General features: G+C 35.0%; 1 long non-coding RNA gene and 1 pseudogene across 1 annotated transcript; both read right to left on the reverse strand.

The window, feature by feature from the left end:
• Window positions 1-285: 285 nt before the first annotated feature.
• On the reverse strand, window positions 286-1,630 carry LOC130048627 (uncharacterized; annotated as a pseudogene).
• A 19,485-nt stretch (window positions 1,631-21,115) lies between these two features.
• LOC125666816 (uncharacterized) lies at window positions 21,116-25,170 on the reverse strand. The gene is made up of 3 exons (XR_007366917.2): window positions 24,816-25,170; window positions 23,858-23,924; window positions 21,116-21,585 (listed from the first exon to the last, which is right to left on the reverse strand). It is a non-coding gene; the product is annotated as an uncharacterized LOC125666816 (long non-coding RNA).

Genomic DNA, 25,170 nt, shown 5'->3' on the forward strand with positions numbered 1-25,170 from the left:
CTTTTCTTCTCTTTCAATTTGAATTCGTTGGAGGGATTTGAACATCATGTTTTTTTTTGTTCACGGGATTGGGGTGAGCCCACACATGCATAGGTCGCTTCACAAAAGTGACACTTCAAACGTTCATTTTCAAGCATTCTCGAAAACCAGTAGTTCTCGGAGTGCTACGGATCATCTAACACTTCCCTTAATTCTTTACAAATGTCATTGTCAGTTCAAAGAACCATGTCTGCAAGATTTCACTGCACACCAAGTTTCGTCATCCTACTTTAGCACCTCAACTTCTCAATCTTGATAAACATGTTCATGTTTATCAGCTATTTTCTCCTACAATGTATTCAAAGATATTCAGTTACTTGTGGTCTGCAATTTATGAAGTTATGTGTGTTCAAAGTTCTTGAAAACTTTATCCACTAACAGGGGTAATTCATAATCTTTTCAGCAGTAGTAGGAATGAAGGCAGCAGGTGGCAACAGAATTATGATTAATATAGCATACACGTGTTTCAGCCACATTCATATACACATTATTGTAATCATAATAGTTGATATATCCTATACCTTACACTCACTAAGCGTAATAGCAATAAATAGTTTGACAATAAATAGGAGACGACCCAAGAACTTAATACCAATTTGATTGACATGTCAAATTGTATTAATAATTTGCAATACACACCGGCACACTGCCTTTACATAGACATCGAGTGCAATACCCAGCCCTTACCTGTTTCAAAAAGTCCCCACCAAGACAGCGCCGTGCTTTGTTGGTATTCACAATCACATTAGCACTGGCAGACTGGAGTTCTACCAGCTTCACTGGCATTACCCTTCTGATAGGTACTAACAGTGGATCATCTGGTCGAACCCTCTTTACATCAGTATTTTCTTTAAATGGGCTCTTTATTTCTCTCTTTTCAGTGGATCTTTTAGAGGGGGAAGGCACACAAACATTAAATTTATATGAGATTGAATGTACATCATAACATCAAGTTTTTTTTTTATTATTAAAGCCACACATATTGAAACAAATGAAATATCTTTTTGGCAATAATATGTTGAACAAAATCTGTATGAAAGTGACCCCCCCCCCTTCAACACACACATTTACTTTGATATTTATTCAATTGAAATCGATTAAATATGCAGTTATAAACGTATATGAACCTAATGAGTTGTATTCTATCAACGAGTTTGACTTGCCATTTTGAAGTTGGGGAAAAAGGTCAAGGGGGGAATTTATCGACTTTCTAAAGTGAGCAGAGCTATTTAAATGTGACTGACCTTTGCAGCGTGAGTTGAATAGATGTTTTAACAGATTCCCTCATAGTTGCTGCTTCCTTTTCCAGTTTTAATACTCTTTCGGTACTTCTGAAACACTTTTGACACACACCTGTGTCAGTTGGATACACCACACTATCCGAAATTCCGCACACATCTTTCAAAACTTCCATTCGGTCCGTGGAAAGTCGAAGTTTTTTGTCCAGTTATTTGTTGATTTTAATGTTGCCATCAGTGTCAACATATTTGCTTACAAATGAAAACCCCCAGATAAGGCAAATGTTCCCCAGAGGATATACTTTTCGTGGGGTAGTCCGAGTACTCATATGTGTTCCAACTGGCGCTGCCATGTTTTTTTTTCATGCGGAAGTTTAAACATTCGGAACTTCTCGAGGCTTACCGTTATTTACTTTTACATCCAAAGATGTAAGCAGTGACTATTTGTTTGGCCAAACCAAAGTTAACTCTGACATGCCCCCTAATGGGATATTGTTAGATCTTCCACGCGACGTATCGAAAACTGGGGGGCGGATGGAAGATCTAATTTTAATTAGATTGAGTTGGCTGCTAACCTCGTTGTGCAATAACATAATCAAATGTGAAGCAGATGTGGAAGAATTTGCCATGGAATATATAGTAAACTAGAAGAGATGAAAGAATTAGATAATTCAAACGAGGAATGTTTATTGGTTCTAGTTGACTAAGCTTGTGCATATCAGCTTTGTTTGTGTTTGTAAGACTCATTATTACATCTGTATTTTAAACAAACTATTAATCCCACATTTGGTAATACTACTTATACTCCTAGTTCCCTTTCAAAAGATGAAATCCTTCAAAATTGTGTTTCAATTATAAACCACATTTAATATCGCAGTCAATGCAACGAAATAATATGGGTTGTCAGTTCTATACAGTATTCCAAAAATTCAAAAAAATCCGTACAGAGATACATTACTGAATCCAGTAAATGGTCTACTGAACATTTCTAGTTGCTCGACAAAAAATATTGACTGCTGTGAAGGAGAAACTTAAGACGTATTATTCCACAAACATGTGAGAGAAGTGGTTTAAATTTAACATGGATTCTACAAAGTCCCAAATAAGTTCTTGCAAATATGAAACGAAACTTTTACCAAATCAACAACATCAAAAAGTATAACTTTTCAGCATTCTACCAATCTAATCAAAATCAGATCCTAAAATACGTTGACAATCGCTACAATAGGATCTGATATAATCGCATAGAAGGTTACTTCCCCTTGACCTATGGCGTGGAATATTCATGGGAACTATCAGCCAGTCAGATTGCGCTATACAGACATAAGTGGCTATTTAGGCTGTTCCCGGCAATTCGGAAACAAGTCTCCCACGAATTTTATTCCACTTTATAAAATTATATATTCTCACATCAGAAATTATAAACTTCCGCAATAATGCCTAATTTATTCCGTTCATACAAACAACAAAACGTACGATATAAAATGCACCCAAATCAAATTAATTGCAATTTATGTATGAATAGGGATGGGTGCAATTCGAGTAGTTTTCAAAATGGTTTACTTAATTAATGCGAAGAATAAACGCCAGTCGACGTAAACGGTGCATTGTGACGTCACATCTAGGTATGATGTGTTTTCTTTCAAACCAAACAATTGCAGCCATTTTGCTTCAATTGTAAACGCCGACGATTTCAGAGGCGACGCACTGATTGGCTAACATAAAGTTCACATGAACATGACCCCTAGTCGGGTTATTCAGATCTTCTTACGCATAGTATACGGTGTGGATCTAAAAAGCCTGATTTTAATTAGATTGACATTTTAGAGACCCATTCCTCACGATAAATCAATGACTAAGTTTTTTGGCATTATAGACAATTGCTTATCAACAAAAATGAAATATTTAGAAGTTTTTACTTTGCACTCCTTATAGGGACCGGTTCACGTTTATCGAAAGAAATATTTTTGATTTGTGATGTTAAAAATTAAAAATATAGCTCATTTAATGTTGACTACCAAAATTTGGACCGTCTGAATGTAAGGAAAAGAGCAATATTTTAGCTTTGATTCTGTGTTATGTAAACAAAGACACGAGTCTTTTTATGTAAACAAACAAACCAGTGAAACATTAATTTTGTAATTCAAAGCATCTTCATTTTGTACAATTACAAATTTTAACTTTTAGATGACACATTTTACCTAAAGCATACTTGAGATGTGATATATATAATAAACTTGGATCAGTATCTATTTATTTTGAAAACTCGTAAACAATAACACACCTCAATCTTTGATTTCAAAACAAATAATAAACTCTCTATAAGGAGCTTCCGTCATGATGAAGTTCCTCAATTTTTTGTGAAACCTTCTAAAACATATTAGACTATAGATTTTGATTACTTAGAGTGAAATACAAATTTTGGAGGAAAATCGTGAATCAGTCCCTTTAAAGGAGTTATGAGATTACTCACTGTTCGTTATCTTCGCCTTTCATTCATGTTTCCTGTACAGTCATCAAAAATGTTAAACCTCTGACGTGTCTAGGGGTCAGTGTTTGCCTAACTATCTATTTTGTATTGCTTGTAGGAGGTATGAGATTGATCATTGTTCGTTATCTTTACTTTTCATCACTCTGATTCCACAAAAAGTTATCTGAAGTTAATACTAAAAATTTGCCAGGATTTCTCATTTACAATAAATAGGGATTCGTGTACATGTCTTTCTACAGTGCTTTTGGAAGTCCCGTGGAGACAAATTGTATTCATTAAATAGTTGGTCTGTTTTTTTTATATTTCTACAAGGCATAATTTATTCAAAATCATGAAAAGACAAATTCTTTTGTTGTGGCCTGAAAGGCGACATTTAGATATATCAACGACGTATTTTCTATTAGCAATATGCATTTCCATTCAGATGTCGATTCGATTTATCCGAGTGTATTCAAAATCATAGACATCTTAGAACTTTCTATATCTGCTTCGTACTTGGATAGTTCATTGAACATAGCATTGGGTCAAATGCTGTCTGACGTGTTTCATACCGATTGTTAAGCCGTTCTTGGCACACTGATTTTGACTGCGGATAACTCCGTTTACCTGATCAGGATATGGGGCTCACGGCGGGTGTGACCGGTCAACAGGGGATGCTTACTCCTCCTAGGCACCTGATCCCACCTCTGGTGTGTCCAGGGGTCCGTGTTTGCCCAACTATCTATTTTGTATTGCTTGTAGGAGTTATGAGATTGATCACTGTTCGTTATCTTCACTTTGCATTCACAACTCAGTCATTATATCAACTTCCCACATCTATTCATTTGCCACCTGTATTTGCATCTTTGTCCCACAATTGATTCGTAAGAGCATAATTTGTGTATCGTCAATTTCAAACTTGTGGTAGTCTAATGATAAATCAGTTGATGCTACAAGGGTTTTAAAAATCTTGTCTTAAGGCAGCATTCGTAAATTTTATGGTCGTTATAATAGTCTCAGGAAATACAACCTGTCATGAAGTGGAACGTTGTATGAGCAAACATCCCCTGTTGACCGGTCAAATTCACTGCGAGAGCTTTTTGGCGATGAAGTAAAGGAAGTCAAGTATCTAAACAACGACTGAAGAATTGGTATGGAACACGTAAAACAACCAATGAAAATAACCATTGGCGCAACCGATCCACCAGTTAGAAAGTGTGAAAAGTGAAGATAACGAACACTGATCAATCTCATAACTTTCATAAGCAATACGAAACGGAGAGTAGCAAACTACATTGTTTTAACTAGCATAAAAGTTGTGAAATACTGACTTTATACGAGGCTGTTGAAACCATTGCACCATCAACTTGTTTGGCAGTAGTCTGCCTGTATCTCATATGATTATTGTTCAGCATTAAAAATATTCTTTCATCATCTCCATATGGTGTTTATATCTCTCAACTGATTCAATAGGCAAGAGCTTGTTCTTAATTTTTTTTAATTGAGGCAAGCTACTGACAAACAAGTTGATTATAGAGGGGTTTCAGCAATCTCGACGAAAGTCAGCATTTCCCAAATGCTATAGTCGTTAAACGATTTAGTTCGTCAACACAACCTACCATTGGGTGAAATGCTATCTGACATGTTTCATACCGATTGTTAGACCGTTCTTGGCACACTGGTTTTAACTACGGATAACTCCGTTACCTGATCATGATATAGGGCTCACGGTGGGTGTGACGTGGCAACAGGGGATGCGTACTCCTCCTAGGCATCTGATCCCACCTCTGGTATGTCCAAGGGTTCGTGTTTGCCCAACTATCTATTTTGTATTGCTTATAGGAGTTATGAGATTGATCACTGTTCCCTATCTTACCCTTTCATTCCCAAACATACAATTGAAGCTTCAACAGCTGGAAATTGACAGAGTTTCCTTGATTGTAATGATTGCATGGTATGTTACCGACTGAATTCGGTAAAAAATTACCCCCATGAACTGCTCGGCGAGGAAACTATGCCAGCCGCCATGTTAATTTCTTTACTCAGGATTATCGGGACACTTCAGAAAAGGTACGTAGTTCTGATATATGAGCGTACCGAACATGTTGTAGGTGACGGTCTGATTGGCAACATCCTGAGATTACCTCGTACTGGGAGCTGCTAGATTTTGTATTGAAGCTCATCATAGAGGAGCAGTTTTACATGTGTAATTTTAATTAAATTACACGTTTACCTGATCAAGACATGGGGTTTATGGTGAGTGTGACCAATCGACAGGGAATAATTATTACACCTATGTACCTGATCCCACTTCTGGTATGTCCATGAGTGCTTTTTATTGCTTTATTTTGTATTTTGGATTCAATTTTCACAAACTATCGATGTTTTACCATTGTTATCACCAGTTAGATCAATGTTATACTCAGGCTTAGTGTTATACGTTTTTCATTTCTTATTACGGTACATTTGTGATATGTCTATACCAGCCATGTAATGAAGTCATTCTGAAGCGCTCATTTGTCATGTTATGATAGAAAATAATTCGCATTAAACACCCGAAATGGCTCTAGAAGGTTGGGAGCTTCATACCTTTTTGTAGGACAGAATTTAGATACAGTGAAATTCATGCATATAAATGGAGTATGACCTTCCTTCACATACCCTCGTAAATTGAGGTGGATCAAGTATTAAAAGATATGTTCTTGTTTTCTTATTTTCCAATTCAAAAATGATGCAAAAATAAAACCATTAAAAGGGTTAAACGGACGTACACTGTGGAAGTATTACCATAAGCAATTAATATCATGAGATCGTTACAATTGCCTCAGTTTTCAAAAGTGACCTTTTCCTGATTGAATATGACCGCTCAGTCATTTTTGCGTCCACCTCAGACAAAGCAGAGCATCGGCTGACCCACTACAGAACTGGTTAGACAAAGCAGAGCATCGGCTGACCCACTACAGAACTGGTTAGACAAAGCAGAGCATCGGCTGACCCACTACAGAACTGGTTAGACAAAGAAATAAAAAAGTGCTATCGTTTGAGTAGAAGAGGGGTCGAATGTTTAACAAATGTGTTTAAATTCGACTTAGAGAGGTTAACCAAGCGGAGCCATGCCCTGATTGTAGTTCTACAAATTTTTATTACGCTTAGGTTATATGCCAGAGGTACATGTAGTTTCTTACAAGTAATTGGGGACACATTAGGTAGATTTATATTATTGAGAAGAGCACAGTCTTTAACTCTTTGCCTATCACGCCGCCTATGACGTAAAAGTAGCATTTGCTTTCGCCACTGAATGATGACGTTACCCTCTTCCCCACAGCGCTTCTTAGCTGATTTGCAAAAAATCGGAATTTTTAACACATTTTTTCGCAACGTTTTCCATTCTCATATATTAATTTAGCTTACCGTGAATAGCTATTATAAAAGCTGACACTTTATTACTTTCGAATCGGGAGTAGAAGCAAGTCAAAATTTACGATGAATATAGATGTAAAATATTTTCTTTTCAAAGGGTTTATCATCGTTAAATTCGTTTATTTTTATTCGAAATATGATTTAGATTTTTGTTTTCAATTCAAGCAATCTTGTTATTAAATTTATTCTTCATTTCAAACAAACATGACAACGGAAACGTAATCGATTTAGTTTTACACAAGTTTTAACGTTTTCATTTATTCAGACTAATTGGAATATTTCTGCAACACGTCGTGTAAATAAGATTTTACTATGTTGTAGATTTTCGATAATCACTCTTCAGTGCTCAAGAAATTGTGAAATAAAACAAAGCATTGTTTTCCACATAAATGTACATCACACAACTGGCATCCGTATGCTGTGTCCTTCCTCTTTTCCGGAACAGCTTTAGAGCAGGATTTTCAATAAGACCGTTTGATTGACAGTCTACCGAACTTATGGGTTGTAGAATTTAAGGTTTGTGGTCGCCTGGTAGCTGTCTTTTGTGGTGTCCTGAATACTCCGATTAGGAGTTGTGCAAGTGATAGGCGGAAGTCAAGCTGTCTGTACCTCCTCTTGGGCAGATTTGCACTCTCCTTCATGATGAGAAATATGTTAATGATTGCTGTGTTGATCAGGAAGTACAAGACATATTTCTACCATTTTTTTGCTGGGCCGACCAACTGAATATTTCGATCGTAACTGGTCAAAAATTTCAACACCTCGGAAAAATGATTGCTTTTGAACAACACTCTGTGGTCAGGGAATGAAAACTACAGCCCCATCCTTAAGGCGCCGATTTGCATTGGTACTCATTTCCACTGGGGATGAAACAGTCGACAATTATACAAGAGGTCGACTGTCCATCCATACTGTGGCAGTCAGCTGACCATCCTGCCTAGAAGGACAAATACATATTCACGTGTATTCAAGTCCTATACTCTGCGTATGGCGCACGTCATTTCTTAAGTACTTTAATTCATTATCATTAGGAGCGAGATCAAAGGATCGATGCCGGATGAAAATCTAAATTCAATTAGTTAGGGGGAGGGGGTGAAAACTCCCGTAAGTTCTTGTCATCTAACATATATTGCACTTACGTGGAAAAAGAAAAAAGATATGTGACTGTTAAAAACCACATTATAATATTACAATTTAATGAACATTTAATAGTTTTAATGAACACTTTAATTTGTAAATAAACAGTAGAAAATGTATACAGAGTGATTTATATTCGTATGCTTTTACTCGTTAATCGATTAGTTTCAACATTCATCATATTTGGTTTATTTTGATCACTGTTCGTTATTTTTACCTTTCATTTAGTTCTAAGGGTGGGGTGGGGGTCTTGAGGAAAATATGTGAATTTAGTTTTTCGTCAGACATTGAACTTTTGATCTCGCCCCTTACACTTTCCATATTTCAAAGTAATTTAGGTGCGGGTATTTAATACCAATTTGATAAATACCGTATGGCATATTCTCCTTGAGACATGCGAGGTAGGATCTTCAAATCTGATGGAAATCCCTTCCTGTTCTTATGATTGTTCCACACGAAAATATCCTCTTTTCAAGTAGTGACCTCGCAAGGGATATAGATGTGGAAAAATTGTCATAAAATAAATGGAAATTCCTTTCTTCCAATCCTTTGGTCAATTTTTTCACAACCGCATGACCAACATATTTCCGGATCCATCTGTATTGATCTCTGCCGAGATACAGGTCCACTTGATGACAAAAGGCAGTAACACTATCACATCGTAACCAAACTTTCAGCCCCCAACGTGCTGGTTTGGATGGAATATACTGTTTAGTCTACAATAACAGCGATCATAATTTACATACATGGTTAGCATAAACGTACCTCAAAATTCGTGGATGAAAAATCTCTAATAACAAAGTAAATATCGGTGTTGATTAACTTTTACATAAAGGCAATGCAAATACATGCATGTACGTATGGGTGGGGGGGGGGGGGGGTAGTCTCAATCACTTGTTATTAACTAAGATTGTTTTTGTCTAACTATTACTTGTATACATTTAATACATAATTTCTCCACTTTTTTCTATAAAAAGGGATGATTGAAATCAAAATTATTTGAATGTATTAAGTATATTATACACAATCAGTATAACAGTACATTGTGGCGCCCTTTATATGCCATCATACCCTCGTCAATTACCTGGTATTGTCGGGGTTTGTAACGTTTTGAGATATTTTCCGATATCAACTCCAAGATGGGGCGAATTTTACAGAGCGGGTCATCAGTGTCCGCGGAACTACAATGGAGGTAGTGAGTTATCTTCTCGTATCTTCGGACTGGCATTACATGAATAAACCCAGGATTTGTGAAAACTTATTTTTGCTCCAGTGGATTGTGTAGTCTGGTAACTTGTTAATACCCATGATGATGAACAGGCCCAGGTACGTTCTCATTTTATCTGTTGTACAATCATACCAGGCTGGATCATGACCTGATAGCAATTGGAAATTTTATTTTATCAGATTTTGTAAAATCCAAAACTATCCGGGTAACGTGCCATTATTTTATGATGTGGATAGAAGTATTCCAGATAATATGCATGTCATATTGATTTATACAAATGTCCCCACGTTTAGCTCAAATGTAACGTATGAGTTATCCGACTCTGTCCTATAAGTATTGCTACATTCCCGTTTGGTGTCTATATAGATATAACAGAGATAGGGATTTTTACTGTTTTACAGAGTTGTGACATCATTCAGCAGTTGATTTGTCAGTGTAAGTATAAAAAATGGTAAAAATTTAAAATGGCAGGGTGGTTGTTCGAACCATATTGTATTTATATATCCACTAAGTTAAACACCGAACAAAAACCCCAAAATTTCTTTATTTAACGATAACCTACCAACTATGACAGCTAGCTCCTTTAGCTATAATTTCTCGTGAATCGTGTAAAAAAAAAACAACAATGTGATGTTGTTCCAAAATAAAATAAATTCACAAATGTCAAAATGAAAGTGAATACTGTATAGTATTACAGAGTTCTTATTTTCGCCCAATGACGATAAAGCGCATTTTCGACCTCAAAGTCAATTTCCTATGTAAGACGTTCACCATTTGCGTAGGCAAAAAGGGTGAATATAAAAAGTACGTAACTTATGCGAAATATTTAATTTCAATCTAAATTTCCTGCAAGCTTTCAATAATTAGAAATAAGAATTTAAAAAAGTAGGCCTATGTGTGAATCTAAATGCAACGCACCTGTTGAAATTAGGATTAGACGAATCAAATCAAAATCACTGCAATTTTCATTATTGTGGACCTACATGTACAATAAGCGATTTTTAATGATACTTTTGAAAATTTATTTTGTTTACATTTAACAAAGATTACCCGGTATTCCCTTATGTAAATAAACTACAAATAGATTAATAATACTCTACCTATCAACTCTTGTGTCTCTTTGGAATATTTATTTGTTCCCTCGGTCAATACCTCAATGCATCTTTCATCAACAATCAAATCAAAGAAGCTCTTCTCATTGTCTGACCGTCGCAGATTATGCGAGGGTCCAACTTCACACAAAAATGGCGGTGTCTCTGTAGCTTCTAATTGAGAGGACCATTCAAGTTCTAAAGGCTGAAATGGTTGAACTATTTCATCTTCTAAATCGAAAATGCCCGAGTCCGCAATGGATATATCTTCCGAATCTGTGTTTTCGCTACTGTCGGAACTACATGTATCGAATAAATCTGGTGAATCGCTCATATTGTCACTTTTTGTCGTACACCCCAAGATGTTAAGTAAAATGACATATGTTTTATGTTTATGATCAATTACGACGTTATATATACTATGGAATGAATTTTCCCATGTATTGCATTAAAAAATTAACTTTTCGCTGCATTAACAAAAAGTAACACAGTAAAACAAATGCACGTTGAAAGTGCGTTAAAGTGCGTGATTGTGGAGCAAAGGTATATGCGCTAAAGTGCGTGATTGTGGGGCAACGGTATATTTGTTAAAGTGCGTGATTGTGGGGAAGGGGGTTAACGCTGTGAAAGAAGTTACTGATGCAATTGTCAGTCGGACAGTCGGGCAGGACGCTTCATTATATGACCAATAACAAACACGGTAATGGTGTCAATAAGAACCGGTTTTTACCAGCAAATCGGCTTTCCCAGTGTCATCGACTGTTCGATGGAACCCATGTCTGAATTATTACACCTACCTCAGACGAAAACGCCTATGTTAATAGGAAATAATTTCACATTATAAACGTGCAAGCAGTCTGTGATCATGATCATAAATATTTCGCACTGACCTTAGGAACACTCAAATAATTTAAAATGTTACGTTTGTGGTGCTATTACACACATTTACTTTTCATTGCTATCGCAACGAGATACCTTTTTGAATATAAACCTATTAATGTCAGTTCAAATTGATCGATATGTACCTTAATGAACCAATGTAGTTATTTTATTATCAATGATACAAAAAAGGGAAATATCTATTGCCCTTGAAAAAATGAAGAGCAGACGAATTATTACATTGGACTAAATTTTTCAGTTCATTCTGAGTTAAATTGCATTAATAGAAATATTTTCCATGTTGAATTCATTAAAAAAACATACTCTGTGAGGTTAGAGAATGAATTCCACTTAAATATCACTTCATTGGAATGTTTTACGAGTCTGTTGTCAATGTCATTATCAGAGGTGCATACAGGAACCCAATTTAACAAATGTAACAAATGTATAAATTAAGCAGAAAAATACATGACTATGTAAATGTGATTGCTCTTTCAAATATATAATAAAACTAACAAACCAGATTAGTCCCGAAGGGAGGTCTCCATTACCCCCATGATTTCTGAAAAAATAAGAATCCCGGTGCATGTCAACTACCTCCATCATAGATTGTGATAGAAGTTTTGGCGGGGACCTTCTCCTGTCTTCTTTATCTCCCTTTGGTGTTCAGTATACTTTTGTTTGACATCTCAATATTTGTAACAGAGTAACTTGGACTCTAATATGGGATGTTCCTTTACCTGGTTGCATATTATGTTGGTTTCTGCAATGCTGAAATTAACACTTCTTCTTTTCTTCCCAATTTTGCAGACAATTTAGGCCATTTTGTTTACATAGGAAGTGGAAGTACAGTATGGGTAATCAAATGGTTAAGAAGTGATTAACCCATATAACACAGTGTTAGCTAACCATTGCGTTAAATTGTTTTTGAAAAACAGGATTTAACCATTGCGTTAGCTGATCACTTGATAAGGACTTATCATTGCATTAAACCTAACCACTGTGTTAAAGTTAACCTGCTTTCAAGAAAACCGTGCTCCGATCATACATTTCAAGGGTAATCTCTAACATGTATCATTTATTCTTCGCAAATAAAGAAAATAAATACTGTAGATGTTTAAATACATTTTACATAATGACCCCTGGGTCGAGGCCTCTGCTGGTGGACTGTTAGTTCTCGAGGGTCTCTACAGCAGCTAAGTACTTCGTTACTAGCTTGAAAATCCAGAAGTATAGTTAATTGCTGTGATAAAATTTTTAAAAATCATTTCAAAATTAAGGAGTATCTCCCTCATGCATAACTCTTATCCTTAGACGAATTTGACTCCACTTAAGGCACTCTATTTTCCCATGATATAGCTCTAGCAAGTTCATCGTTATTTCGGATTTCAAACATTTCGGTAGAGCATCCCTAAAGAGACATTATTTGTATCAAAATTGGTACCGTATAAGTTTTACATTTTTTAGATCGCACTGATTTTGCTCTTGTCCATATGCCATAATTATTTAACAATATGTCATTATCATCGGAATATGGTGTTTATTTCCCTCAACTGTTTAGCATGAGTATGATTCGCGTATCATCAGCTTTAGTATCAAGGTAGGCTACTCACAAATAAGTTGATCTTACAGGGGTTTCAACATATTCGGTACCCAAGAGTTTTTGGTCCACTAGCGGATTTCGAATTTCAACAGCCTCTTTTAAATTCAGCATTTCATAAATCCATGATAATTATAACGGTCAAAATTTACCAATACGATCCGTCTTTAGATCAAGCACTGTATGAAATAATTCATACCAATTGTTAGGCCGATCTTTACATACTGAATTTGGCTACATATTACGTCTTTTACCTGATGAAAATAAAAGGCTGATCAACAATGCTTAATCCTCCCAGGCACCTGATCCCACCTTTGGTGTATCCGGGAATCCGTGTTTGCCCTATTTTTAATTTCGTATTCTTTATAAATTGTATGTAATTCATCACGGTTTGGTATCTTCATTGTTTTCTTACTGTGTCACTTTTGGGACCATGATGTTGTATGTAGACGTTTAAATGTGAAAAAGTTTCGACAGGACGTGAAATAATCAATCAATTTCTGTATAGAAAAGTATTATGCTACATGAATGTGTCGCTTGTAATAATGTGAGCGTCTTTGTGAAATTAAGTCAAACTATACACCATATGATGTCCTCGTCGTCGAGTATGCTTTTGGTTTTGTCTCGCAACATTTGATATAATTCCTATAACTGACAAACCTTCGGGACATTTTCCATCGATATTGCTACAGTTTGAGCAGGTGGAAGAACATTTATGTTGACAATTATTTCCGTAGAATCCATTTACACAGGGTATGGAACAATTTGGTCCTTTGTATCCTTTGTATCCTGGGGGGCATTATGTCAAAGCAAACAGTGAACACTTTACACACATTCTTAACATAAGAAATAGTCATTTAGCGAGAGTCATTTTTTCTCTCCATTTCTATTGATCTATAAGTTAAATTTAAACATTAGATTACTTGTCTACATATTGTTTGGTAAATTGGTATCATTGTAGTTCATGAAATGATCTTTTAGACAGTGAAATGTCTGATTTACACATGTCTGATTTACAGATTTGTTTTCCAAAAACAATTTTATGCAATTTACACTTCTGGCATGTTGTGGTACAGTCAGTTTGAGGATTCTCTTTCACGGCTGTTAATATTTTCGTGAGGAGCAAAGGTAGCAAGGTACCTTTGTTTGTAAGGATTTTATGTAGTTTAGGAATCCAATATAGCTACGGTATATTCATTTAATCCATTGACTGGGGTATCAAAGGTGTCTTAAACTGAAGCATGGTTTTGAAAAATTTCATCTTTTGAAAGGGCAGTTGGAGTATAAATACGATTACTAAACGTGGAATTAATGCCAAGTTCGTTTGAAATACAGTTGTAATAATGAGCCTTACAAACAAAGATAATGTTGTTACTAGCTTTGTCAGCTGGAACCAAAACATACTCCTTAAGTAACCTATCTAATTCTTTTATCACTTCTGCTTTGCTAAACACAGAAGGAGAGGTGGTACGTACTTTGTTTTCATATGTGTAATACTGGATTTTAATATTCCTCTTATTCGAAATAACAGAACATATTCTAATATTAATATTCATATCCTTAAGGACATTACTCACGACTATTCGTAGTAACCCAGTAATGAGGGCACTTTTTTTCGCAACCAGACGACCCGCTTTCGATTTTCACCAAACGTATGTATGACGTTTAACATTGGGATTATATGTGATTATATGATATTTCGAAAGCACCGAGGAAGAAAATTGAAATGCAGTACCAGGGTTTTCTAAGTATATCAAATTAAGCAGAATTAAATAATTTGTATTTCCAGAAAAGTTCAAGCAATGTATTTATGGAATTAAGACAACCTATATATGCATTATAATACGCTGTCTTCGTCGTCGATTATGCTTTTGGTTTTGTCTCGCAACAATCGATATAATTCATGTAACTGACAAACCTTTGGGACAACTTCCATTGATAATGTTACAGTTTGAGCAGAAAGAAGTACACTTAAATTGACAAAGTTTTCCGTATAATCCATCTACACAGGGTACGGAACAATTTGGGCCTGTATATCCTGGGGTGCATTCTGCAAAGCAAACAGTGAACATTTTAAACATTTTTAACATAGAAATATTCACTTAGTGAGAGGTATTATTTTTTTCTCGATCACTATTGATCTATAAGTTAAAGAAATTAAAACATTAGATTATTTGTTTCCATATTGATTAGTATATCGGAATCATTGCAGTTGATGAAATGATATTTTAGACAGTGAACTGTATATCATATTTGAAATAAGAATACATATTCTGAAATTAATATTCATATCCTCAAGGACTTTTCCCACGACTGGTCGGAGTAACGCAGTAGTGAGAGTGTTTGTTTCGCAACCGGACGACTCAGTTTTGATTTTCATCAAAAGTATGACGTTTAACATAGGTGTTGAATGTTCCTTCACCCGGCATTAGAAGTAAAAGGCAATAGATATGACCTCACAAATGGAGGCCCCGTGTCATGTATGTATTGACACGAATCAGAAATCTCAATGTGCTCTCTACGGGTCAAAATTTCTAACCATTTCACCTACAGCTAGTTAAGACTATGCACAAGCGATACTTCTCAAAGACACGTAAACACATAGAAACATAGAAAACTTTATCAACAATTCTATAGTTAAGTATAGTATAAGATGATATTCTTATATCTAGTTACAACACATAAAGTCTTTCCTATTTTCAGTAATAGCTGGTTACTCACTGATGCATTTCCCACTTGTCTCATTTCTGTAGTAGCCATCATAGCAGCCTGCTGTTCTGTCATTCGTTATCGAAATGAAATTAGTTAATGGTAAAGATGGATAGAATGTAATGTATAATCTAATATAGATAATAACGGCAAACTAACAACTCAACTTTATGACAAACGGGGTGATTTCACCTACTCCATCGTCAACTTTCCATATTTTTGTAGCAATATTCCATTATCACCTGTATTTGGTTTTTATATATCTCAATCCATTCGATACACAAGAGCTTGTTCTGCGTATGGTCAGTAATTAAGTCGGGCAAGCGGATAACAAAAAAGTTGATGGTACAGGGATTTCAAGAGTCTCGTTTAAGGTCAGCATTTCACAAATTATGTGGCCATTATAATGATTTAGTTTGTCAATACAACCCATCATTGGGTCAAATGATGTCTGACATGTTTCATACGGATTGTTGGACCGTTCGTGGCACACTGATTTTGACTACAGAAAACTCTTTTTACCTAATCAAGATATAGCGCTCACGGCGGGTGTGACCGATTGACAGGTGATGTTTACTTCTCCTAAGAACCTGATCCCATTTTTGGACTGTCCAAGGGTTCGTGTTTGCGCAACTATCTATTTTATATTGCTTATGGGATTAATGAGATTGATCAATTTTTGTTATCTTCACCTTTCCCAGATATAAGATATGTGTTAAGAATGTGTTCAACGCTTGGAAATAAATATCGGTGTGGTTTTGTTTTACATGCGCCACACTAGCGACGTCACATTCCATTGTCATTACGGATTGTATAATCTGCAACACTACACCCCTACTGAAATTTTTGATTTTTTCTATTAAGTATATCAATTTTTAAAGTGTTACACTTCTTATGAATTCTTTGAATTGCTCTATTTCCGTTTACCCTGACACCCCTGTAGAAAATAAAAAACGATGTAAAATTGGATGCCATGAGAAACAGCCAGCTTGAACATGTACAGGTATACCTTTTCACAGACGCGACTCTTATTTGTGGCTCAGAAAATAACAGGGTAGTACGTGATCGTACACATTTGTGGATGGAGGAGAGATTGAGAGATTTAGCATACATGTCAATCGCTTGGTCAGTTGTAATTTGTTAATGTATCCTCGATAATGTTTCACTCATATGGAGATGTCACCATTGCAGGTGAAGGGCTGCAAAATTTAGGTCTACGATCGGCGGCTGTGGCTTTTGAGTTTGGTGGGATTTCAATTGTGCCACACATACTTTGACACGGTACCTCGGTTTTGCGGTCTCATCTTAAAGACCGTGCATGTTGTCGCTTCTTACAACAAGCAAGGAGTACCATGGACCCATTCTAATCTAGATCAAACAATTGACAAGAGAGTGGTGAAAAAAGTTCTATAATGGGTTGAGAAAAACTGTTTTCAATGTTTTTGATTAAAGGGGTTATTGTTATGGAATCTAATGTATTCATTAATACTTAGTTACGTAACAACACATTCACATTAGCAACACTAAACATAGGGGTTGATATACTGTTTTTCATATCTTAATAGAAATCATTTCTGATGTTTCATGAGCTTTGCAAACATGACAATCAAGCTTGTGAGCATCAATATTCTGTTGTTATACTTCTATCATTGGATTAAGGAATGACATTTAAACGTTTTTATCTAGACCAGAGTATGTCCCCTGCTAAATTTCAACTTTAAGGTCCATATCAAATCTTAATTCAGAGGTTGAAAATCGAATATACAAGTGTTTACCTTATCATCGTCAAAAAAACTACGGTCGGTCGCTCTCCGTTTACCTACCGTGGGACACTAAGCCGATATTTTCGGGAAGATATTTCCCTGGAAGGTATTATCAGCTTCTCTCTGTGATTGGTCGCTTTACCATTCCTTATTGTGATATTCAACCAATCAAAAAGCCCCTTATTTCCAGTCCTCGAGAGAATAGAAAAACATGCTTTTGAAGCAAAGATTTTGATTATGTTGAATATTATGTTGGACACGTTACAAAACTTTTAGCGAGATGGTTTATCTGCATTGTTGAAGCGGAGGGTGTATTTTGGTCTATAAAGACAGGGGAGGAACGGCATGACTTACCAAGTGTTTACGTTTGCTTACGAATGTTCAGCACTGCTAGTCTCGCCATTTTATCTATCATATGAGAACAATGTGTTTTTAATAGGTTTATATAGGTATGATAAACTCACTTGCGTATCAACAACTGCCGTAATTTGTTCCAGTTGTGTTGTCGTTAAAATTTGAACCAGTAATTATGACCTTCTTTACATTGTGTAAACACAATTGATGTCTCACCTACGCAAATTACAAAATGATATGTGAACAGGATTGTAAGACCATATTTAATTCAAATTTGCATTTAATTTTTAGATTGTATTATGCATGCCTGATTTCATTCACATGCCATGCAGCAGTGATTATAATAAACATTCCAGAGGCGGATCCAGAATTTTCGAAAGAGGGGGGGGGGGTCACAGGTTATGTGAAGTACTAACCAGAATAATCAGTCATTTTGGCTGCCAAATCTGGAGTTTTCATCTATATATCTTTGATTGTGGCACAAAAAACACACATGTTCATGGATATCACCATTGCAGCTGACACTTTGACTTCCGGGAATACTTGTGGCGATTCCCATTGGTCCTTGATAGGTCACTTAAGGTCATGCATTTTAATGACTTATGCAAAAATATTTGCGTTGTGTCCCATGAGATGTAAACGGAAAGCGACCGACCGTGAGATTCCGACGATGTTACCTCATATATATTTAGTTATTACATTATCACATCTCTAGCAATAAGACTTATTATGAAATGTTTGCGTGTTTTAAGATTAATAAGGTATTCTTCAGTAATACGGGCGCATTTAAAAGTAGCAACTTAACAAATATCCCCTAATCAATCTCCCACGAATATCATTACAAGTAATTACTTACATGTTTTCAAACGTCTCCCTGACTGAGATGAAAATTAGATACATGACTGATGATTTAATAAACTCCATGGCCACATTTATCAAACATGGAAATAAACAAGGAACAAGGAAACTACAATTTATCTATTGATGTCAAAATTATGAATTTTGTGAATATACTGATGGAGGAATAAGGCTTTATTTTTCATGTCACTAATTCCTTTAAAATCATAGTACAATTTAGTTTAAGTTTCTCGAACCCCATCTTCTCGTCACAACTGTAGTAGAGAGAGGGTCTTTTAAAACTTAAAGAAAAATACTGGAAGATATAGGTTGATCCAAGTTGTTTGAGTACTATAGTATTGGGAATGTCCAATTAATATTAAGTTTTAGTATTTTTAAAAAAAAAAATCAGTGATATCATCAATTGTGTTTGGTCAATGAATAGTTTTACTATTTAAGATCAATTCTATGTAAAAATCAAAGAAATCAGATAGGGTCTGGCCACTCAATGTCACAGATTTCTTTGATTTTCACAGTATTAACTTTACTTGCACCATCTTACATAATTTCAACCCCACCACCGAATTTCTACCATCCGTTGCCATGGAAACCGACAGCAGTCTATGAGGACTAATTGAACTGCAAAATTCAGCCCGTTTTGCCCATGTTTTGTCCTTGTGGTATATAAAAAATTGAAAAAGACAACTAATTTTCTCCATAAATCTCGATTCCCCATAAAATTCCCTCCTTATTTATGATATCTATATCCACCTATGGTAAAGAGTGTGTTACTGACCGCTGTACCAATGTATTATAATTTGGCACTTTGCCAAAAAGTGATTTTTTGTTGGATTTCATTGATGAATTTAGATAATTTGGGAAATACATACAGCATAATCAACTGCCATCAAAGGATGTCCATATCAAAGACTCTTCATATATATAAAAAGATTAATGGTGAAACGTAGTGCAATTGATCTGTAGTAGCATGAAAACTGTAGATTTGGGTATTTTGCCAAAACGGGATTTTTTGTTGGATTTCGTTGATGAATTTAGATAATTTGGAAAATACATACAGCATAATCAACTGTCATCAAAGGATGTCCATATCAAAGACTCTTAATATATATAAAAAGATTAATGGTGAAACGTAGTGCAATATATCTATTGTAGCATGAAAACTGTAGATTTGGGCATTTTGCCAAAACGGGATTTTTTGTTGGATTTCGTTGATGAATTTAGATAATTTGGAAAATACATACAGCATAATCAACTGTCATCAAAGGATGTCCATATCAAAGACTCTTAATGTATATAAAAAGATTAATGGTGAAACGTAGTGCAATATATCTATTGTAGTAAGAAAACTGTAGATTTGGGCATTTTGCCAACAATTCATACTAATGACAAATAATACAACCTACACCATTTTTAGTTAAAATGAACAATATGAGCAATTGATATTTAAAAAATAAACATGGAGAAGTTTAACATATTAATAAAAATTAGTTAGAGTGATTAAAAAAACCATGTAAACATAAACTGTAATCCAGTAGGACCCCCCTCCCCCCCTCCCCAAACACCAAGTAGATGTTGCAATCATTTCCATAAACGAGCTACATTACATGTACTGTATTGTAAACTATTATCAATAACAGTTATTATACAGTTACAGTTACAGTTACTATAAAAAGTCTTCTCAAGATATTGGGTAGATACCAATCAATTGTTCATTGTACTGCCTTGTATGTGTTGACCTTTGACCTGGAAATCATTAGGGTCATCTACTATTCATAACCAACCAACATATGAAATATCATAATTGAACAACAGGCCCAATATATTGGGGGGACACCATTGCATAGAGTACTAGCTACATTGCACCTAGTCATTTTTAATTGATTGATTTATTGATATTTTCCGCCACACTCAACAATTTTTCAGTTTTCTGATGGTGCCCAGTGTTTATTGGTGAAAGTGAAAACCCAGATACAATGTACCTGGGAAGAGACCACCGACCTTCCGAAAGTAAATTGGGAAACTTTCTCACTTAATACCAGCGCGAGTGGGATTCGAACCCGCGCCGACTGAGGCAGTGTCATTTTGAACGCTATGCTCCAACCACTCGGCCACGGAGGCCCCTGCCATTTTTAATCTTTTGACCTGAAAATCAATGGGGGTCATATACTACCAGTTACCAACCCCTGTATGAAATATCACTATCAATCAAAGGGTTCTGAAGAAACTGGTCAGACATCAATTGTACAGAGTATTGTATTGCACCTGGTGACCTTTGGACCAGAAAATCAATAGGTGTCATTTTCTACTGCAGACACTGCATGAAACTTTAAAATTTATTGAAGTTTGTTCAGTGTTACTGTAATCTATGTTGACATACCAGTAATTAGTAAATTTATAATATTAACACAGAACAACTCATTTTTGCAAAGTTGTTTATTCAACAAACATGGATCACAATGTTATCCAAACAACACAATCATCTTTTTTTTAAAATCATTATAATAGTGATTTTCCTTCAACTGTTCAGTAATGAATCCTTATTCAGTAGGCTCACATAAGACACTTGCAGGTTAATTTTGCAATGTTTTAGTTACATTAGTCTTCTGACACCAAAACTTGATCTTAACTAAGTCATGGTGTTTCCTTAGAAGAACAGTTTACTGAATCAGGATGGACTTGTGTCGTGAGGTGTGTTCATTGACTGTAAAACTCGCAGTTTTTTTTTTCCATTCTCAAGAGCTCTTCTTTGTCTTCTATATCACATAAGAGTCATGGAATGCATCTTCTGCTCTTCAAGTTCTAAAAAATGTGTTGAACAAATATTGAAAAGTTCATCTTATTTTTCACATTTTCATACAGTACACACCTAATTCAATTTGATTAAACTAAATTTACATGTACAAGATCATTCATGATGCTAGAATAGTAATTTTACCACTTAATTAATTACTTAGTTGATAGATTATCATGACCACCCACCCGCCCCTCAAAAATCGTCTGTGAAATAACATATATTTATATATCTGGCATTAAATTATGCACTTCTGTTGACAAAAACTTGTTTGTCATCAATATATTTCTCAGAAAATAAAAATTAAAAAATAAAATCTTCCCACAGTCTGCCCCATAATTTTTGGTGACCCAGGATGATAATCTTACTAATTAAGTTGAATTGGCCTAAAGGATGTTATGTTTTGATACAGTTTGTATACATGTGTTTATGCTGTATTGAAGAGTTATTAATAGTGTTAATACTCATAAATTAACAAGATGTCCACAAACCTTATTGGTTACCTGAGTATTAATCAAATTTAAAAAAAATTCAAAGTATCACTATAGCTCTAAGGGCTACAAAATCCATGTTATACACTATATGACTCTTTTGGACCCACATTCACAACCCTGTGTTTTCGAAATTCGCAATTTTGGTACCCCTTTCTGTTTTTCCTTCATAAGCATTCAGCTTCATTTAAGGTAGTTCCACCCTCCTGTGATGTCATAATATTTTGCGGAGTCAATGATTTAATAAGATTTATGCATAACATGAACATAAATTGTGTTCGAGTCTTTTTCAATAGTTATTGTAAAAAATCTTGTATAACCATAAAATATTTCAAACGTATATGAATATAATCAATGAGCTACATTTTTCACAATGCTATACGAGTTATTTCCCCCTGATTACAGGGAGCGCGCATCACATTACTGTCATTCGATGGTGTCAAGTAAGGAATAAATAGAAAATTTGCAATTTCTGATTGCAATCAATTGCCAGTTAAGGAATTTTTCTAAGAATTAAGTGTAATGGCTTGAAAACAGTATAACTGAACAAAATGTCTTAGTCACTGATTACATGTATGTGGCCCATGTGTGTTTTTCTTGCAAGCAATGTATGGTCATGATGTAACAAAGTATGTAAATATTAACTAGTCCTCAATTTCTTTAGATCAGAATCATGATGTTCTTAGTATATCAGCAATTCTTCATTATTAATTTCTATCAATATTTTCAACAACCAAACACAACAAAACATGCAATAAGATATGCCTAAAACACATGTACAACCAACGCATACATGTACATTATCAATTTATCGTTTCACAATGAACAACACTACTTGTTGCTAAATGTACACCAGATGCCAATAAACAAAGCATGTTAATTATCTTGAATTGGCATCTTTAGTGTAATTTTTTTGTTAAAATTTAATTGTTAAGAATTTTCAGGCATTGTTATGAAGTCACCCCCCCCCCCTCCTTATCACATGTATGCTTTCATTGTGCTCTTAATTCTAGGTGTATGTTGTTTTAAAAACAGACTACTACTGAGATCCTCAGTATTAATTACATAATTTGGACACAAATAAATGTCAAATACACTTATACCCCCCCCCTTCCCCAACTCTACAATTTAACGAAGTGTATATCTGAAAAAGTTTTCTCCATGAAATTGAAGAAATCAAACCCTGGTTCTAAAACAAAATTCTCAATTTTGGTATAGAGCATTTTTAAAAGTACCGTCAATCCAGAGTCCTTAGATTTACAATCTATGTTAATTCCCCTTGTCCCAAAGATGCTTAAAAGAAATTTGAAAAGAATTGGAAGGGTGGTTATCAAGAAAAAATATTAATGTTCAATTAACGTCTTATGATGACTGACGCACACAAATAGCAACATGTAGGTCACTTGAGTGATTCTCAACATTGACCTAATTAGAATTAATCATTTTTACAATTGATACTGAGCTCATACACATGTGTACATATATATGTGCGTCATTGACAACAAAACAACTAGTCTTTTTGAGTATGCTAATTAAGTGAAGTAATAATTTTTTTTTAGGAAGTTGTGATGAAAACGTTTCAAGTCATCATGTCGCATAAAAAATGGATGGTCTCCTGTGATTATTCTAGAGAATTCAGTTTCCATGCAGGCTCCATAACCAAGAAACTAAACCCAATGTACCACATTCCCCACATCTATTAATTTGTTTTAGGATTTATAATACTGGGATTCAAATTTGAATTTCAAATTATGTATTCAATGTGTATGTATTAATGCTGAATATTTACCTCCTCAAAGTCAGCAACTTGGTCAACTCCATCTTTAGGTGATTTGCACAGTATGATGCTCATACAGCTGAAACACAGAAAAGCACACATTAATTACATAAAATAGTGGTCATGTACTTTGGTCAAAATATGTGATTATTGGATGAAAAAGTAAGAATTCAAAAGTATTTGAATATTTACAATTTACATTTAATATTTTTTGATTTACTTCAGTTGACAGGACCTACATGTATTAAAATTTGAGGGCCCAGTTACAGGACCCAATTCAAAATCATCAATTTTTCATAATTTAATTTTTCCAAATCAAGTGTCCTAAAGTTCATAATTACAGATATGAGAAAACTTTAAATCATAATAGTATTTGTGTGATTTCTTCTGTAGATTAGAACTATCACATATTAGTGGGGGTTACCACAGGTAAACAAACTTGAAAGTAGCCTGGCTCATCAATATATATGATTTTAACAATCTTTATCTAGAATGCACACAGGCATTCACGTGTTTGTTTTTATTGTAAACTTGACAGTCAGAGAGAGAGAGAGAGAGAGAGAGAGAGAGAGAGAGAGAGAGAGAGAGAGAGAGAGAGAGAGAGGTCATCACTTAGTATTACATAAATTAAGCCTAGTCCTTTTGAAAATTTCCACATGAAACATGATTTTATAAGTATTCCCCAATTTTTACAGATCCTGAACTCTGTGTAAATGTGATAGGAAACTCCCTGAGTGAATGTTAGGTTGGGGACATACTTAACTAGTGTTCTATATTGTACACCCATGCAGTAAATGGCAGGACTACTTACAATGTTCAGTCTACATGTATACCACTATAGCTGACTAGCCTGGCTGGCAGTATAAAATAAATTGGGGTTCTCATATGTTTACTAAAAGCCAAATTTTCTGATACATTTTATTCAGCCTTTACTTTAGAATTTGAATTCTAAATCAAATAGAATACTTACGTCAATACAAGTTCCAACACGGCAACAGGCAGGGCTTTTTCATATTGTCTATGAATATGTCTGTCAGCCTTCTGTTTCCCTGGTCATTTTTGTTAGTCGGATGTGATGCAATAAAGCGTTAAATTCCACAACATTTACTTTTTCTACGAATACGTAGACGATTGGATGCTAGAGTCCGGTGACTATGGCAAAGATCAAACGGATTTGTATTCCATGAAATAAACCGGAATCCTTTAGCACAATTGAAGATAAAGATCGTGGTAGTGAATTAAGTGAACAAAGAGCATCTGATATTGATAAACATCTGAAGAACACATTGAATAAAAACTCAATTTCCACCTCCTGCCATACTGAA

This window comes from Ostrea edulis, chromosome 7 (assembly GCF_947568905.1).
Source record: "Ostrea edulis chromosome 7, xbOstEdul1.1, whole genome shotgun sequence".
Taxonomy (NCBI): domain Eukaryota; kingdom Metazoa; phylum Mollusca; class Bivalvia; order Ostreida; family Ostreidae; genus Ostrea; species Ostrea edulis.